Source organism: Rutilus rutilus, assembly GCF_951802725.1.
Source record: "Rutilus rutilus genome assembly, chromosome: 17".
Lineage (NCBI taxonomy): Eukaryota > Metazoa > Chordata > Actinopteri > Cypriniformes > Leuciscidae > Rutilus > Rutilus rutilus.
The window spans coordinates 7723109-7744293 of record NC_140230.1 but is presented as its reverse complement, the minus strand read 5'-3'; positions in this window follow the sequence as shown (position 1 = coordinate 7744293).

Here is a 21185-nt window from a genome sequence, read left to right as displayed (position 1 = left end):
CCAGTATTTGTGTTCGGGCCCCTGGGTAAGCAGGTGAGAGCCCCGGAGGGCTGATTGATATTCATGCCAGGGGGTCTCCCGAGGCCCCAACACACTCTCGTTTGTAATTAGCTGCTATTTACTGGTGTCGTTTTTTGGAGTTGTGCGTCTGGTTGAACTGTGGTGTTTTGTGAAGTGTCTGTGACTTTTGTCATCACTTTGTTGTGACTCACAGACTTTTTTTTTTTTAGTTTATCAATCATTTCATCTGGTTCTTATCTCCTGAAGATTTTAAAAGAGAAGAGAACAGACTTCTGAAGAAGAGATGATTCATGTACATTAGATATAGGGGAGAGTGTGGCTAGTTGTCACAGGGGCTTTATGAAAGACAGTATAAACTCTAAACCTTTGAATCTAAACCTAAAATCAATTACACAACTGACAGTGTTTTTTTACAAGCAGTGATAAAAAAAAAAAAAAAAAAAAAAAATATATATATATATATATATATATAAACAGTATGTTGGTTACAAACACTTGGAACTGATCCAACATTTCCCACTTTTTGGAACAAATGTTTAACGTGTGAACTAATTGAACTAATGTGAAAAGTTAATACTATATTACAAAACACAGGGCTCAACGCTAAGGATTTTTGCGTTTTTTCGTATTCGTCATTCAGTGGCTCTTAATTGTCAAAACACCTCTCAAAATGCTTGCTACGGATGCGAAAAACGCAGAAAATCGTACCAGATCCGACATTTAAGATGGACGAAAGTTTTGGAGGCAGTGTGTAAATAGGATTGACACAACGTGATGTCGTATTTATTTTTTAACGTGCAAAAATTGAGAATTTCGAACTCCGTGTTCAACGACGTTAACTCATTTCAAATATTGTTAAAGACGAGTAAACTTTCAGTGTATAAAAGCACTGCAGTCTTCACTGTATAAATTAAATATAGATTAATCCTTATTAAAGTGACAAAGAGCAGTGAGTGATTTTTTTCTTTGTCCTTAGTTGTTTTGATTAACAGTAAAAAAAACAAAAAAAACAACAACCAGCACCAGGTTTATTAGGCACTTTAAGAGATGCATGTATCCAGTATACTGTTACACATGCATTTTATTTCTCAACTGTTTATGTTCGCTTAAGATTAGGACTGCACAATTAATCGAATTTCTAATCGCGATTACGATTACGGATGCCGCGATTACAAAAGAAAATCCACTCTGCGTGCGTGTTATGTTATGAGAGGCGAATCACGACTACTTAGAGAAAACCCAGCACAATTGGAACTACCAGGCAGTGACGTAAGTGTACGCTGAAATAAAAAGTCTTTCACCTCTTTCACCAAGTATTTCCTGTCAGCCGCTATAGGTTACTGTACTCGTAGCGCACACTCTTCAATTGCACGTGCAAATGCGGCGGCGCGCGCTGTGTATCACTTCACTGTATATAAACTGCAAAGGAAACTATGAGCATGCAACTTCGTTACGTTGTAAATTAGTAAGTCACGAAATAAAAGTAAAATACTAATAAATCACGTTACTGGTATGTCGTGTGTTAGCTGAGAAGGATTTGCATGCAGGGATGATTTTCATTCTATTCACCTGGAGCAGTTTCCATGTAACAGTTCTTGTTAGTATTGTGTATTCACCATGGTAACTGTCGTTTCCATATTAACTCCAAAATGGCACTTTATTTTCACTTTGTGTTATTTTTTTATATTTATAAATGACTGTGGTGGCTCATACCAACATTGTATTAACAAAAACTAGTTTGGGACTCCTATTTATTAGCTTTAGCATAGGCCTAATGTTTATTTATTAGTGGTTTTTACTATTAGTCATATTCTTACAATTTATGTGTATGTTAAGTAAAGGGGGACAGTACTTGTGTGTGTGTGTGTGTGTGTTAACAATTTTTGTGTAAACATGTATTATAATATGCCTATATATATATATATATATATATATATATATATATATATATATATATATATATTTATATATTTATATATATTTATTCAATGTAAATTGTGATAATCGTAATAATCGCAATTACAAGTTCAAGGGAATAATCAGCAATTATGATTTTTGTCATAATCGTGCAGCCCTACTTAAGATATAAAAGACAATTTTTACTAGGAGACTCGCCAAGACAGACATTTTTTTAATGTCATTTTGTGTGAATATGTAATTTCAAGCGCAAGAAGACGTGAAAGAGAGCTCAATTCAGCATTCACACGCTGTCTAAGAAGCTGCTTTCTGGGCGCGCACTTCATATGTGTGTACACACAAAACTTCTCACACTATTGCTTGAATATTTAAATACGCTTAAACACACGTGCAAATGATACACTATAGGGATGTAGCACTGGACCGATTGGGCAAGTGACAATTGCGTCAACTGTCCTGAGAGACGTGAAAACTACACATAAATATGCTCCAATGCAAATATTTCAAATTGAGAAGACCTTTATTTACGTAAAATTATTTAAATATCTCCCCTCTTTAAAAAACTCTACTATGTGTGGCACATTTTGCACCCTTTGTTTGAGCATGCGTCTGAACTACCTGGTGCATCCACATCTCTGGTGCATGTGCGATCTGTTTGAGCTGCCACAGCAGCACAGGTTGAAGCCTGGAAATATTCTAATCAAACTAACTGGATAGCTAATCATACAGGTCAGACTGTTCATCTTTCTCACTGTGTAAGTTTCTAACTTTGTTTAGAAAGCAAGCGATATTTTTAAAAACAACAATGGAAAAAATAGAAAAAAAAATATTTCAATATAATTTTCACAAGTTGAAATTTAGGGGTTAGGGTTCGGGACAGCCACCTCCCAATTAAAAATACCCAATAAATGACGATTTTATATATATATATTAAGCTTACTTCTATTTTAAATACTGTGGGATTCAATAGATAATAGAAAGATCTTAGTAAACATCTAAAATTTGAATACTTAAATACTTTTTAAATGTTTTTTGGATGTCGGATATATATTTGCTAAACAAATTAAGCCAACTAATATGATTCATATTCTTTTGTTTTCTCTATAATATACACTGTTACACATTTTATTTTTCAACTGTTTATGCTCACTTAAGTTATAACCTACTATGTTCACTAGGCGACTCTGCAAGACGTTGGTTTTTGCATAATTTTGTGTGAATTCGCCCGTTCAAACACAAGACGTGAAAGATAATTCAATTCAGAATTCGTGCGCTGTCTGAGACGGCTTTCAGGGCATGCGCATCGGATGAGAAAACTTCATGTGATTACTGTTCCGCCTTCCTGTAATAATGTAGGGAACCACTCGTTATACACAAGTCACCTAACAGTTCAAGTTTTACTTGCATATGTGATTTAAGTTTTAATCCAAACGATGCATGTGTGCTAAGTGAACGATCAGCAACCAAGAGCATGCAACAGAAGTGCACGTGCGCTCTTTTTCTCTTTTCCTCTCTCTCTACCATCAGTTAACGTTAATAACTTTGCCATCGCCACATCCGACCGAACTGCAAACTTTCCACTGATGTCTGTGAAGAAGGGATGCGCTCAACAAACTCAATCCACTGCACGTTTTCTGCTTATCAGCTCGCGCACCACAGCTATATAGGTGTTACTATATTTTGTTTAATGTTCCACTAATTAGATAGATTTACTTCATAAACAGCCTTTTTTTTATCATCTGTTGTCAGTGTGTCTTAATGTCATGCGTTTCCTAATCTTCCCCATGCACTTTTCCATCAAAAAACATCACTTGTATGATTTATTAGCTGTTTTCCTCATGGGGACCAAAAACGTCCCGACAAGGATTTCGGATATTGCCATCTTTGTGGAGACATAACTCCACATAACCAGGACCAGGACCACACACACAAACACACTGGGCATATTGCCAGTTAAAAACATCCATATTTGCACTGCATCAATCCCAGAAACAACCCCTGATGCACAGAACTTGTCTAATTAAAACTGAAATGTTTGTGAACATATATGTGGAGTTATACCGCAGTTGTCTGTTTCAGCCCTGTTGTTTTATATTGCTTCTCTGTAGCATGGCACCATCTGCATCAATTACAGAGTGCATTGTCAGTGTCAGCAACCGAATTCTTGTTTGTTTGGTTGTAGAAGATGTTGTCCCCCCCCCCCCTCCTGTATATTCTTCTATGTTCCTGTGATTGCAGCCCGTGTCAAAGGAAGGACAGAGGAGAGCATTGAGACTGAAGCCCCCAGCACAGCACGCCTGCTACATGCCATCCTGAGCCATGTTAAGCTCTCTTTAGTGGCTCAGTGGCATCAGCAGTGGCCCAAAACAGCAGCTCCTCAAAAGCATTCACATGCATTTCATGCCCGACTGCCTCAAAAGTGCTGCGCTGAAATCGACACCTCATTTGATGTCCTCCTGCCCGCTGTTAATTGAGAAGAGCATCTCTGACCCTTTTGATCGCCCGGACAATCCCCTAAATGCTCAAGTCTGCTAAATCGCTCCGTGGCCGATGCTAAGCAGTAATATGAAGTGTCTCACTCATTTCTTTCCCCTCCTTTTCTCCCCCGCTCTCCTCCCCAACTCCCTTTTTTCAGCTTTCTTGCTGTTGGTTTACGTCCAGGCTCCACAGAAATAAGAGATGACAGTTGTTACAGATATGCTGGTTTAATTACTTGTCAGCTTATAGCCGATATCTTGGCTGGCCAACGTGCAAGCTTAACTTTTTTTCCCTTCTAGTAGCTTAAAGCATGACCAGCCTCCAGTGCTTTAGTATTTAGCAATAAAACCCAGGAAATCTGAAAGATAAAAACATGAACAGCTTTTCTAATTTTATGGGGACGAGTGGGCAGTTTTCTGTCACCGCTGGAATTGGCTTTCTCTCCCTCTGTTCCTTCAGCGTGATAGCGAAAGAAAGGAGGAGAGAGCGACTGAAAGCGAGCTCACGGAGCGAATGAAATTACATCATAAGTGGGGTGCATCGCTGGAGTATTGAGAGGCAGAATATTTCTTTTGGTTTGTGTTGAAGAAGGCTCGCTGATGCAGTTGTGTTTGCAAATTGATAGATTTTCTAAAGGCTCCTTTTGGATGCACGCCACATTCCTCTCTCAAATCCTTTTAGAAGTATTCAGCAAAACACTACTGCTTATATCACTTGCTGAAAAGGGTTTGTGAGAACCTGTATAAATGCTAGATGTGGCCCATACTTGTACAGTTTGTGCAAACAAATTCTTTAAGAGGTGGAAGTGTGCGATTTTCTGTGGATCTAGTGGCACCAAAAGGAAGTGCAGTCGGTTTGTTTAGGTGGCCTCAAACTGGGCATTGAGTGACATATTACCGGTTTGACCAAACAATAGCGGACGTGGGAGTGTTTGATACTGTAAAACAAATATATATATATATATTTGCATATGCATTTCTTTTAGTTGTAATTTTTTTTTGAGCAGAATTTAGGAAGCCTTTTGCAAAATGTAAAATGCTGAATGTACAACTACAAACATAACAATTTGGTTCATCTGTTTTCTATGGAAGCTTGTTTCCGCCACATGACAAAACATAAAAAAAGAATTGTCTGATATAAAGTCGCAATTACGAGTTATAAAGTCAGAATTGTGAGATATAAACTCGCAATTCTGGAAAAAGTCAGTGTTTTTTTTCCCTTAGAATTGGACTCTATAACTTGCAATTACGAGTTTATATCTCACAATTATGAGAAATAAAGTCAGAATTGTGAGATGTAAACTCGCAATTGTGAGATAAAAAGCACAACTATCTTTTAAAATGTTTTATTCTGTGGCGGAAACAAGCTTCCATAGTTTTCTGTTAAGTATTAAAGCGGCATGGTTCTAACAGCACACCAGTCGGCTTTCAGTAGTTAAATTCTCATTCGTTGTCTCCATAGAGAAACAGATTTTGAACAGTGAAGGTTGACCTATTCAAGAACAACTATTCAAGTTGTAAATAAAACAAAGATTATTAGATTGAATTCAGGGTTCCATTTATTTGTAATTATTTACTAGCAGTTTCTGAGTGAAAATTGTTTTAAAAGTAAATCCTACACCAATTATTTTCAGTGATATGTGCTACTAGTGTGCTACTATTATGCACAACATAATGTGATTTTTAACATGTCAAAAAGATTTGGTGAATAACTACATTACCCATAATCCTGAAGAGAAAATGCTGTTACCATTGAAATGGAACTTGCAGTTCAGCAACAACTGCCCACTCCCATGAAGCATTGCAATTTAGCTAGATGAGTTGGTCAAAAGCTACTTAAATATTTGTAAATATCTGTATTTTTGCTATACATTTAATTGTTTTCACTGTATTGTTGTTGTTTTTCAGTTTGCATCATTGATTAGTAAAATTATTAACATTTAATAATTCAGATGGTTTGGGTCAAAGCTTATAATCTATATTCAATCCTTTTTTAAATCTCTATGGAGACAGTGAATGGGGAGAAAAACAATCACTGTAGAAGTGGACATTCACCGCTCCTCTCTATAACGCTTCGATGTGTTTCATCTGAGTGAATTTTCTCCTCCGTGTTCCTCTTACGTTCGTACCTTCATGAATTGGAGAGGGAGGCAGAGAGCACTCCATGCGCTAAGCTAGTGTGGCTGCTTTAGCAATTAGCTCTGCAAATGTAAGTCCACAAACGTCGTGTCACCAAATGAGATTGCAATATAGCGAACAATGTCGTCCATTTGTTTTGGGTGTTTTCTGCAAGTGGCCAATCACTTTATTTTGCATTAAGGCAGGCAGCAGGCAGCAGTTTAGTTAATTTTAGGAACAGCATGTCTGTGCAGGCCCACACAACAGCGAGAGGAGGCGGCCAGCGGAGAGAGAGAGCGCTTGGACACAGGCATGTGGAGAGAGCATTGTTCATCTTTCTCTCTCTATCCATTCCCACACCATCATACTTTCCTTTCAGCTCCAACAGATTATTGGTTACTATAGTTTCAGCGCTGCTCGTTTTCATTTCAGGGTTGTAGAGGTCTGCTAAAATTAATTCTGTACTGGGAAAGGGGAAACTTCACACCAAATTACTTAGGGTAAAACTTTATTTCAATGGCACACTTTAGACAGATAAGTATCTCTGCAACCAACTCACATTAGGGTATTAGTAGACTGTCTGTTTAATATCTGCTGATACTTTATTTTGATGCTCCCCAACAGACATTCTACTGACTATAAGCATTTACGTGTCAACTTATTCTGCTAACCCTGAATAAGATCTAGATCTGTCTGTCTGTCTGTCTGTCTGTCTGTCTGTCTATCTGTCTGTCTGTCTGTCTGTCTGTCTGTCTGTCTGTCTGTCTGTCTATCTGTCTATCTATCTATCTATCTATCTATCCATCTATCCATCTATCCATCTATCCATCTATCCATCTATCCATCTATCTATCTATCTATCTATCTATCTATCTATCTATCTATCTATCTATCTATCTATCTATCTATCTATCTATCTATCTATCTATCTATCTATCTATCTATCTATCTATCTATCTTCATGGTGGAGTATTGAGATGATCCAGATGTGGACATGTGAGTGGCACCTGATAGAGAACTAATATTTCATCAGATGTTTTTGATAGGAAGTCCAGAGGAATGGTTTGAGAAAGCAATCGTACTTCACTGGGGAAAATCGTGCTCTGGTGAGCAGATGATCATTGTCTCAACCCCCATAAAGAGTTGGACAGATTTCAAACCCCATCATGATATCCCACCAGCTTCAGCAAAAGTGTGATCACTGAGCCGAGCTGCTTGTGACATGTTGTTTCACATCTTTTGTGCAATATTATAGTACTGAAGCCATAATTTGCCCACGTATGTCACACACACACGCACACATTGGAGTGGATTATGAACGTAATGGTGCCGCTTCACTGAGCAGTAAAGGGTTTTTCTAGTAATAATTGCTTTTCTTTACTGCTGTCATTTAAATGGGTTTAAGATGACCCATAAAGCAGGACTGTGTGTGTGTGTGTGCCCTCTAGTCCTCATAAAAACCCGCTCTTTGATCATTCTATTTACATGAGCTCATAAGTTAACACAGTGTGTTGTCAGAGTCAGTCATTCTCAAGACTTTTATCCAAATAGGTAGATACTAAAAGACAAATATATATACCGATATCACCTCTAAAATATTGAACTTTCTGCTACTGTATGTTCAGGGCATGTAGCTGGATCTTATTGTAAGTGAATAACTGATGGTAAATTTGGTATTGAACTGAGGAACACTAACATTCTGTGTTAAATATTTCTGGATTTGCACTGTAACTTTGTTAATTGACTAAGATGAAGCACAAATACTATCAGTGACAAACTGTCTACATTACTTTAGCTACTGATTTATTGGGAATTATGCAAATCAGGTAATAGCAAAATCACATAATTTGAAAAATCACATAATTTGCATTAGTTCAGTTCTCCATTTTACAGTCATCTACAGCATCACTCCACTAATGTGACTCTGAATGCTGAAATATGCATTTTCCTGCATGCCTCATCTGGATGTATGTCAATTATAATGCTCTCATTATTTGATCATGATTTGCTGAATTACATCTGCTATGACAGCAGATGGCAAAGTTAAGGTGCAATACAGCCACCTATTGTACTTTGGGATGTCAACCAGGTACTGCCGCTGAAATATTCACGTGTCATATTATCATATGCGTACTATTCATTTTAAATATTACAGTTATCACAATATATTGTCACACAATTAACACAATATCGATATTTCATGTTTTGAATATCACGTTTATATTCAATACTGGTAGCCTATATCGCAACACCCCTAATATAAACTTTTACGTTTACGTGAATACTCACCAAGATGGGCGTTTTGACAGTTTTGTGTGTATATGGCCTGCGTAAGAGAGCTGAATTCGGGATCACACTCTGTCCGAGAGGCAGCTCTCTGTGCGCGTGAGTACTTCGCTTATTGCATTTAATAACATTAAGTATGTCACATGTATATAGCCTAACAGTCTTGTGTCCAGTCTACTTTCTGCTGTCTGTGGCGACCTAAAACTTTTTGTATTCTTTTGCAGTATTTAAATCGCAGTTATCACAAGCCGTTGCGATATGCATATCGCAATACATACAATGACGGTATTGCAATAATTTTGATATACTGTATCGTGCTGCACTATAATAAACATAATTGAATTTACACTCACTGGCCACTTAATTAGGTACACATGTTCAACTGCTCCTTAATGCAGCAACTCAGTATGCATGCAGTAGACATGGTCAAGACGACCTGCTGAAGTTCAAACTGAGCGATTTAAGTGAATTTGAATGTGGTGTGGTTGTTGGTGCCAGATGGGCTGGTCTGAGTATTTCATAAAGTGCTCATCTACTGTCATGCATAACTGGTTCTAGGGTTTACAGAGGATGGTCATATCCAGGAAAATATCCAGTGAGCTGCAGTTCTGTGGGTGAAAATGCCTTGTTGATGCCAGATCCTACCTGAACGTATTGTTGCTGACCATGTCCATCTCTTTATGACCACAGTGTACCCATCTTCTGATAATTACTTCCAGCAGAGTAACGCACAGTCACAAAGCTCAAATCATCTCAAACTGGTATTTTGAATCACTGAATGAATGAATGAATAAATGAGGCCAAAGCGCTTTACAATCATGTCAGGGGAATCTCTCCTCAACCACCACCAGTTGGTGGTTCACTTGGATGATGCGACGGCAGCCACAGTACAATGGCGTCAGTGCGCTCACCACACACCAGCTATAGGTGGAGAGGAGAGAAAGTGATAGAGCCAATTCAATGGATGGGGATTATTAGGAGGCCATGATTGGCAAGGGCCAATGGAGGGAATGTGGCCAGGACACCGGGGTTACACCCCTACTCTTTACGAGAAGTGCCATGGGATTTTTAATGACCACAGAGAGTCAGGTCCTCGGTTTAACATCTCATCCGAAGGACTTGTCAACTAGCTCTCATTCATTTGCAACTACATGTCAGCTAACTCTCATTAGAGTATTAGTAGAACATGACAATGAGTTCACTATAGTCAAATTACCTTCACAGTATCAATTTGGAGATATCAAAAGTCTGGTGACTGTGTATATATAGCTCTGGTGACAGTGTATATAACTTTTTTCTTTTGCACAGTTTAAGCATGTACATCATTTCAGCAAGAAATGCAGTAAAGCTATCCAGCTTAGACACCATATTTATTTTCTCGGTCTCTTTCTCTCTCTGTGACTCCCACAGATTAGCTATCCCTTCCAGCCACGATTGCTATTTAGACACCCATCTCACAATTGTTTACAGTATTGATTTATGTGGTGAGTGATTGGGGTTGGAGGGAAAATTAAAACGGGCATCATCAAAGCTGGCCTGGGGCCGGAAACTTGAAAGATCATGTGACAGGCTGAGTGTTTAAATGACACAGGCACCGAAAGAACAACCCTCCTGCTGTGATGATGAACATACTAGCTAGTGGTGTTTTTTTTTTGTGTGTGTGTGTGTGTGTGTGTGTGTGTGTGTGTGTGATCACAACAAAAACACAGAGAAGACTAAAATTCAATAGATGTCTGATTAATTTTCCTGCATTTAACAGAGACATCCTTATGAAAATGTATCATGCTTCTACTTCAATTTTATTATGGTAGTGTATCAGTATTGTTATAGTATACATGTACTGAGGCCACTATTTCTCTCACCAAATACAGTAGTAGTAAAGTTATGTTGCTCTTACAGGGCAGTCTAATAATAGAAACATCGCTGTAGCTTTGGTGACACAGCTTACATTATCAATTTAAAAATATATAAGAATAAGTATCATGTGTATTCATCTCCATTTGGAGGTCACACTTTATTTCAATAGTCCACTTTAGACATTCTACTACTAAAAGTAACTTTGCAACTACTTGTCAACTTGCTCTCATTCATTTGCAACTACATGTCAACTAACTCTCATAAGAGTATTAGTAGACTTAGTAGAGTATTAGTTAGGGTTAGTAGAGTAAGTTTACATATACTTGCAAAGTTAGTCAGTAAGAATGTCTGTTGGGGGACCATAACAATTCAGTTAGCCGATATTAAAGGGATAGTTCACCCAAAAATGAACATTCTGTCATCATTTACTCACCCTCAAGTTGTTTCAAACCTGTAAGAATTTCTTTTTTCTGCTGAACACAAAAGAAGATATTTTGAAAAATGTCTGTAACCAAACAGTTGATGGACCCCATTGACTTCCATAGTAGGAAAAAAAAAAATACTATGGAAGTCAATGGGGTCCATCAACTGTTTGGTTACAGACATTTTTCAAAATATCTTCTTTTGTGTTCAGCAGAAAAAAGAAATTCTTACAGGTTTGAAACAACTTGAGGGTGAGTAAATGATGACAGAACTATCCCTTTAAGCAGACAGTCTACTAATAATCTAATGAGAGTTAGTTGACAGTTTCAAAGATACTTCTAGTTAGTAGAATGTCTACAATGGACCATCAAAAGGGTGTTAGCAGGTGCTTTTCTCAACAAATATGTATTTATTATGCGATGGATTGATTAATTTATCAGCATATCATTTAATCAATTTGATGGCAATTTTCATCAGTTGACAGCCATATAATTAAATTATACTAGCTGTAACCCAAGAAAAACCTCTACATCAAATCCATAGCTAGATGCACAATCACAATAATAAAAGCATACAATTGGCCTATATTATCATATATGCTGTATTCCAAGCATCTGAAGCCATTCGGTAGCTTTGAGTGAGAAACGGATATAAATGTAAGAGCATCTTATGAGGTATATTATGTATATTATGTTGTTATGGTCTCTAATCTCATTTAAATGAAGCTGGTAAAATCTGCTTTTAATTGATTTTGATACATTTCTGAGCAGTTGCGTTAGATGGCCTCCACTCGGTTCCCGCTGTTCCAGCACCTTCCACCTCCAACCACTGAAGATCTCTGCTCAATACGCCATGTGTAATTTGCCTTATTAAGGGCTTAGCCACTAATTGCATTAGTCATATTAGCAAGCAAGCATTCGAGGCTTCTCAGTCACCCTAAAATGGGATTTTCCAGTCAGCAAAGAACACATGAGCCTCATATACTTAACCGTTTGGGACAAAAAGCCAGTTCATTTTGCTTAAAGTGGACATTTAAAGTGCTGTTTAGAATGAGATCAATGATATCAGAACTAAGTTTGACCTGAGCAGATTTATACATCCTGGAATTCATCAGATCTATTGATAAAACTTACTGATGAGGGTGATGTTAATTTCCCTCCAAAATTGACACTTCCTGCAGGATGATGCAGTGTTTTCAGTTATGTGCAGCCTGTACATATCTGTTTACATCCAAAAAAAAAAGATAAATGTTTTGGGGTTCCATGACCCTTGAAATGGTTTAAAATCAACCTCATATTTTCATTTCATTATAATACTGTGATAAAAGAAAACAATGTTTGGTTTATTTTACTCAAAACAGTCTCTTATTGTCCAGTAGACACCTCGTCCATGATGTTGTCTGAGAGCTCTGACATAAGTAGTCATTGTTCCCACAGGGGAACCGTTTTCAATTTGAAACACACTGTGAAAGTTGCTAATTTGCAGTTGTTTTCTTAGCCTGCCATAACTTGTTAGTTTGAATCAGTAAACATGTGGCATTAGTAAACTCCTCCGCGTCTGTGCCTTCTGCATTCTTTCAGACACCACACAAAGTTGCCTTATGAAATCAAACCCAGTGACTGAATTCTCCTCGGTCACGAGGTTAAGCTTTTGATCTCAGCAAACAGATTCTTTAAAGGCAGATGCAAAAAGGGCAGATAGGACAAAACGAATGCATGTTTGTGTTCACTCGTACCTTATTTTTGTCGAACATGAGCCTTTGATGTTCTGTTTGTTCTCAAACACTCTAGAGATATAAGCCAGTGAGAATGAGAGGGAGATCTGAGCACCTGCAACTCAAGAGATCCAAAGTCCTCTATTCACACTTGTACTCTGTCCCAGAACCTACCGTATTGCCTACAAAAGCGGTTTGATTTTGATGCCCTCTTGCTGCAAAGGGTGTTCCAAAAGGTAGGCAACTTTATTATGTTGCCTCCTAAGATACTTTGTTTTAGTTCAATTCTAAGGCATTGTTGCATGTATACATGGCTTTCTGAAATATGTTGAAGGAATTGCTGCAGACAGAATTTCAGTATAATGGTGCTACACCAGTGTTTTTCAAACTTGTTTGACTGCAAGGCAAATACAGAAGGCAAGACAACTTACCTTGCTACTTACCTGCTTTGTTTCTGACTACTTTGCTAGCTACTGCTGTCAACCAAGTTGCTCTCCAGTCACCCAAGTAATCTTCCAGTCAATGTTGCTTCCAACGTTGTTCCCTTGTGTGTGTGTGTGTGCTCCAACGACTCAGTCAACAATTCAAGTCTCTCATCTCCTAACGATATCAAGTATCATCTCTTACCTGCATTGTGTTCCTGCCGTATCTGCAAATAAACCTACATGTTTGAGTTCTGGTCATTGCGTCAAGCCTGATTGTGACAGAAGTGGCTTGATTCACATTAAATGCTGCTCCAGCATGAACGCAGTCTGATCTGCTTTGAGTGTAAGAAGCCTTCTTTGAATTTTTGTAGGTTTTTTTTTGTGCAATTTGTATCAGAAAAAAACAAACAAAAACAGAACTAGATCCCACCCCCTTGTGGGCCCTGGACCCCTGGTTGCGAACCACTGCTCTACACTATAGAATTGACTGTTGTCCCATGCATACTAACTGTGCTTCGTGGCTGTCACATCAGGGTTTATTTTGCAATTATGACTTATTATTCCATGCATAAACCTTGCTTAAAATAGGTCAACAAGAATGAACCGGGTTCTTTAGTCTTATATATTTTTTGGGCCACGAGTGTCTTAGATTCCAAACAGAACATGAGGTTTAACAAAGTGAGAAGAACAAAATGTGTATTTTATCTTGGTAAAGACGGATCCTTGCACTGGAATGTTACTGGCTGAAGACAAGTAGAAAAAAGCTCATACACCACCCACGTGAAAATGGACATGACAGACAAGCATACAGAAACGTCAGACAGGAGGACTGACATGCAGCCCTGTTCAGGTCTGGCACTGTGAGCAGCGAGAGTGCAGAGGGCTCACGTTTCGCCTTATGGACGCTCACAGAGGACGATTCCAGATGAGTCCCCCGCCCTGCCTCTGTCAGAGCCGGTGATAAATGAGGAGCGGGACTGGCCTCTCTGTTTATTTAGACCTCTTGTTTCTGACATAAGCCTGCTCAAATCCAGCGCTGAAGTGTCTGCTATTAAAACATAACCCGACCTGACAACAACCAGTCCTCTGGGCATTCGCCCCCCTCACGGCGGCTGGGACCGGACTCACTCTCTGGAAAGGGAACCCCGGCAGCAGACTGTAGCAGACTTTCCAGTACATTAGAAGTCTATGAAAGATCTGACCAGGGCTTTGGCCACATTCATTCCACACAAACATATGGGAAAGCATTAGAGTCTTCTCGCAAGTTCCGGCTTTATTTTTTCGGAGGGATTCGGCAACTAAGAGAGACAATTACGAGCTGGAGGGTCCAGGACATCGCAGCTGCCTGGGCCTTTGGGCATGCGTGTCCTTATAAATAATTGTTTCCTGTATGTCAAATCCACTTTTCGCTCGACTGCTGAACACGGGAGAGGCCTAGCGACGGGTTCGGCTTGTAAAACATCTCAATGTTCTAGTTCTGCGAGGGAAGGCTGGAGGTTTGAGCCCTGCCAGTTGTTACGCAGAAGTCAAGGCGGTCCACTTATGTTGCGGCGTTCTGCCTTGGACCACTTGCAGGCGTCTCACATGGTTGCATGGCATGTGCTTTTGAGCGTTGTGACTGCAGATCTGTAATGGTGAGAAAATCTCAAATCGACAGGGGGCCTGTGAAACGTGAGCCAGCTCTTACTTAGCTTTATGTTTTTACAAATGTTCAGAGCAGACAAGCAATGACGCAGGCCATCAAACCTTAATACCTCATCAGAAGAGAGGAAGTGGGGGTGTGTAGGAAAGTACCGCAGGGGAGCGATTTGGCACCGCGATCCCTCGCTCGTAGGACATGTGGTGACAACTGCTTCTCTCTCACAAAACAAACAAGCTTCACGGGATCATTAATATGCAAGTTCACAGATAGCGTAATTGAAAATCCCTTTCACGTGGACATGTGTGAGAGAGAAAGGGAGCGGAGGGGAGATAATTGTGTGTTTTGTCAAATGTGTAGGGATGAAATTGGAAGCGGACTGTGTGTTTTTGTTTGGGGACCTCAGGCGTGTTATTCGGCTGTGGTGTCCTGGATTCAGATCCGCTGGTCTCAAGTGGGCACATCTGAAAACCGAGGGGGTTTGGCAGAGAGATGGCAGCCTGTGCTTATATGAGGCCCTGAATTTAATGAGCATGAATAATGAATAAAACACTCTACATGCTGATCTCTGAATGAGATGCCAATTTATTAGGCCAAACCCTTCCTGCTCTGTTTCCCCCCTCTCAATTTTGACTTTTAGCTTACCAGGAAAAAAAGCTTTGTAAACTTGTACTATTGTTGCAGTATTCCTTATGTATACCTGGCATAGCATGCACATATTTTGTATGCATAGATTGCATTTGTTAAACTGTGCACATGAGTCCACAACAGTGATGGTGGCTGGTCGGTTTCAAGAGTAGGGAAGCACATTAAGATCTATTGATTCTCTGTGCTCCTAAAAGCCTCTCAAACTACTACTTAATTACATTTGCTAAATAGTGATTATTTTTAACATTACACATATGCACTGCTTTATTTTGTACAGAGATAAACTGTATAATGAACTGAGATTGGCACAAATTGCTTTCCGTGCAGTCTTAAAGCAATCACCACTGCTACATACTGTAGGAAGGCTATATTTATATTGGCATTTATGCATTTGGCAGGGGCTTTTATCTGTAGCAACTTGTATTGCTTTCAGGGAATACATTTTATTAGTTTATACATTCCCTGGGAACTAAACCACAGACTAGCTAACACCATGTTCTGTTGTTTGAGCTACAGGAATGCTGTAAAATACGGTGTCTCACAATGCAATGCATTTAACTTGACCAGTCAATCTCTCTCTTGACTTGGATATTTACTCAAACGGACAGAAATCAAAGCTGCAGTGTGTCATTTCTGTGGCACCAAGTGTAGTCTGTGAGTTTGGGTTTTGCTATACCTGTTGTCCAATCAGTGGCAGACGGGCAGTGGTTGAAACTGTTTGAAGATGCCACTGGTTGTGCAAACCAATAAGAAATGTGTCTTGAGCAGCAAGTCAGCATATAATGCTCAAGATTTGCTCATTCAAACACACACACAAACACAATGAATACAAATGCAACGTTCAGAGTCCTTGGTTGATGAAAGGCAGGCCGTGCATGAGTGCTAGTGTTACCTCACTGAATTATTGATGGAGTTAATCAATACCTCTTCAGACCTTAATACACCAATTGATTACTCCATTATCTCCATCTTTATAAACTGTTTTGATTGTGAATAGAGAGAAGACCAAACAGAGGTGCGCCTGCAAAAAAAACAAAACAATTCTGCTGGCTGCTCCTATCTGTGTTATAGATGAGTTTTATGACCCTGTGAAGTTTAATACTTCTAATACCTGGGAGTACCTGGCAGATGCAGGAGAATTTCAGCCAGACTGCATTGCGGTGGCGTCTGACTCCCACTTCACACTCGGAGCAGAGACCGTGCCGATCTATCCAGAATCAAATGCTCCAGATCTGTCAGTCAATCGGCCTGTCTTCCCTCAGGACTGTGGTGTTGTGACGCAAAAGGGGACGTTTAATTATTGATTCAACTATTTTCCTCTCCTGTATGTTTGGAGCAATCTCAGATGCATTGCTTTTTGAATGGATCACAGCTCCAGTCTGTTCAGATTGCGGATGCTTTTGTTTAGTTTCTCAGATTTTAGAAACCGTTTTCTCTCTCACTCCCTTTAGGTGGACGTGCCAGATGCCTCATATCGCTCTGTCTGCTGACGAGCTGTACCTGTCCCTTTTTCAGTTCAGATGAGAACCCCTCCCGTTGTGTCTGCATGAATCGCAGGCCTCTCTCGTCTCCTCAGTCTGTTATCTGTAAAGAGGGCTGATCTCTTGGCACAAATCGTGGAGTGAGCTGTCGTAGACGTGGCAGGGTTAAGGAGCGAGCACCGCGTCGAGTCTCGAGATGAGAAATCGAGTGGGTGTGCGTGGTGAGACGGAGAAAAAGGGAAATATCAGACAGGGAGCATTTCAGAAATACCCAGCCTTACCTGTATGACGAAATGTCTATGGGGAAATTTTATATAAACTGCTTGGAAATTTAATGTGTTTTTAGCGTGTTCTTATGCACTCTTACAAATAAAGCTTGGGAAAAGTCAATAGAAGAACCACTTGGTGGTTATCTGTGAACAGGTCTTAAATGAGCCATTTTTTTCCGTCGTGTGTAGAATATTTTAATAATCTAAATAACCTTTTCCCACTAAAAACATATATGTTAGAAGTTCTTCAAGGAACCATTAATGACACAAAAAAAAAAAAAAAAAAAACACTTTATTTTTATTAGTGTAGGGTAGTTGCTAGATGTTTTCTATTTGGGGTGTGTTAAAAGAAATGGTCTTCCATTTTCCAACAAAAAAAAAACCATTATGTTATTGTTTTATTGCCCAGCAGATGGAAATTGTGCATCTGATGACTTGGTAAAGTAACAGGTTGCCAACACACTACAGCAAACACTGGAAATGCAGCAAATCCTCTGTAGCATTGCATGATATTTGTAACGTGACCAGAAGTTGAGGATTGATTGATTGATTGATTGATTGATTGATTGATCGCTCTCAGAAAAAAAGGTACAAAAGGTGTCACTGGGGCGTTACCCTTTCAAAAGGTACACATTTGTACCTAAAGAGTGCTTATCAATACCTTAAAGGTACATATTGATAACAAAAGTGTACATATTAGTACTTAAATGGTACATATTAGAACCTTTTTAAAGGGTACTGTCTCAGTGACAGCTTTTGTACCTTTTATTCTGAGAGTTTGATCGATTGATTGATTGGTTTTATTGTCATATCAGCCTCATGGCAGAACCGGTAGTAATCAGTAGTAATGGTAATGGGGTGTGGTGGGCGTTCTGGCGCAATATGGCTGCCGTCGCCTCATCCAGGTGGATGCTGCACATTGGTGGTGGTTGAGGAGATTTCCCCATTCTATGTAAAGCGCTTTGAGTACCCAGAAAAGTGCTGTAGAAATGTAACAAATTATTATTATTATTATTATTATTATAATCAAACAACTGATAAACCAAAAGTCGACTGCATTGTAACCTTGCTTTCGGAAATCCAATTTGATGTATTCACATGTGTGCTAACTTTCTCTAGTCCCCTAAAGTTTTGGATATAAAGTATAAGCAATATTGACGACTGCTAATTATAATTTCCATGCTCTGTGTTTCTGTTCCTAAAGATGAAGTGGAAAGACAAGCACACCTGTTGTCCCATCGGCGCAGTAAATCTGAGCTCAAGACTATGCGATGGCACCTCTACAAACACAAGCAGCAGTCAAACATTCCCAGCGAGACTTTCACAGAAAAACCTCTAAAACAGCACAGTATAGTGCAGCGTGCGCCAGCTACACTGCTGTATAGCTTTTCAATTGTGATCCCTGTCAAACAACTGTATCCTTCCATGAAGGCAAAAGAATGTGTGAGGCTTTCAGGAGAAGCCCTGGGAGAGCCATATAACATGATATATGCTCACCATGTTCTCTCGCAGGCCCTTCAACCCTGTCAGGCTGTTTAAGCATCCTCGGTCCTGCCGCGTCGCTCCCTGCACAAGTTCCTTTAAAGAGGCGATGCGAAAAATTTGTTTGCCTGAGCGTTTTTCGCCGGTCAGAATCAGAGATGTCAGGTAACTCATGAAAAAGTAATCGAGCTCCCTCCTTGCGTCTTTCACTGTCAGTCGACATCACATCACGAGATGCGCGGGCGGCCGCGGCCTCGCGCAGGTACACGACCGCTCCCCATCTCCGACCATATGTTTCGGATATTTCTGACAGTAAAAATGGCATTTACATCGCTGCCGCGTGCTGTTTACAGAGGTTTAAACTCCTGCGTCCTGTGTCGTGTGCTTTTAGCCCCATAGATAATACATGAGCTTGTTGGTTTTTAAGGGATGCCGCCATATGCATGAGAGCATTAAATGAAGAGCTAAACTGACAGCTCCATCTGCCAAATACACTCTTCGTCAAGAAACACGCTCCTCCTCCCTCTTCTCTGTCTCTCTAGAGGACACCATGCTGTCGTCAGTGCTAATACTAAATATTAATAATTTGTTGACCTCAAAGTGTTTGGGAACTCGCAGAGGGCCCGGCGGAACGCCAGTCGTGCTGAATGGCATATGCAGATGTCAGGTGAGCGCTGATTTCCCACTCTCCCTCGCTCTTTGTTTCTGTTTAGCAGCCTCTCGGAAAACAGACAAGTTGCAGCAGAATTCGTCATGAATATTGCATCGCAAATGCGCGTCAACACAAACACGCACACACACATCCGCACGCGTGCGCGTTCCCTCCTTCCACGTGTGTGACGATCCCGAAGGGTGGCAACAAAACAAGCCCAGCACTTCTGTCAGGCTTTTGTGTAAAATGAGCATTACATGCCTCCCATCAGACTCAGAGGAATCCTAAATACACATACACTCACCTCCGAATATGCGATCTGCGCTTGTTGTAAATAAATTGCATAATGTTTTCTGGATGCCTTCGTGATTTGGCAAAAGGATTTCAAACCTGTGGCTAATGGCTGCCGTATCTCTGTACGTGGCAGGCTCCTGGTGCGACACAATACTGCTGCTCACCAAGCAATAGCCATCATTTCACCATCTAGGTTGACTATAGACCCGATATAGTCCATTTATGAGTAACCCACGTCTAGCCAAAATAACCTTGAATTTGGTTACATGTCGTTTTTGCCCAAATAACTTGCAAAATGTATGATATTCCATCATGTAAGCAACGTAAATAGTGATTACATGGTGTTTGGTTTCATTTCTTTATCTAATTGATGACTAGTCTATTCTTGGGCTATGGTATAGATGTCTATTAAATGTAAGGGCAAATTTTGCCTTTTTTTTTTAGCCTAGACGCCTGGGCTGTGTTTGGACGGCTATAAGACGCCTTTGCTTTCTGGGTATAGTCTGATTTCCAGTGCACAGAAAACTGTAAATTGATTAAATAGAAATGGAAATGGAAATAAATTGAAAATATACAAAACAAATTTGTAAAGTTTATTGAAATATTGATGTATATTATAATGAGTTTAACGCCTATTTTCAATGAAACATCTGCAATATCGCATCAAAATACTTTTAACTGTAATAAAGATTTGAGGATTTACCATGTTAAAATATCCTGATAGTGTTATTAACAACGATTTTTGTTGTAATCATATTTTATTCAACTTTTGGTAACAATTTATTTTAAAGTGTCCTTGTTACATATGTTACATGTACTTACCATAGTAATAACGGTAAATTATGCATAATTACATGCAACTAACCCCCAACCAAATCCTAATCCTACCCTAACCCTATAGTAAGAACATGTAGGTGCTTAATATTACTCAGTACTTAAATATATATTACACTGTAACAATGAAAATATAGCATATTCCCATATAATTTATATTTGTAAATTTGGATATTTATTCTGGTCCTGACTGTTATTCCATATAGCCAATAATAATAATAATAAGTGACACATTGTAAAGTGTGTAGGGTAAACTTTATTTATTGAATATAATTTGACCTATCTAGATAAAAACATAAATAATAAAATAAATCCTAAATGAATATAAGTGGGATTTTGAAATTTGATTATCTGTTTCTGACTATCTAATGTTCATTTCTTTTGAATTTCGATCCATTTTAAATCAAATTTCAATTCTGCATCCTTTAATGCCTCAATTAAAATTCTGTTCTGAGTGTGTCTAGTTTACACACTCTCGATCTTAATGTGCCTAACCCTTTATTTAAACACAGCATCTGTCTTGAAACCTGACTGCTGTGCATGAGAGTGAAAGTGTATTTATGGCATGTCTTTGGGATCTACGGGACGGCCCTGCTGTGTTTTCACTGCTCTCTCTCAGAGCTCTAATGGCTTTATTGGATCTTAACT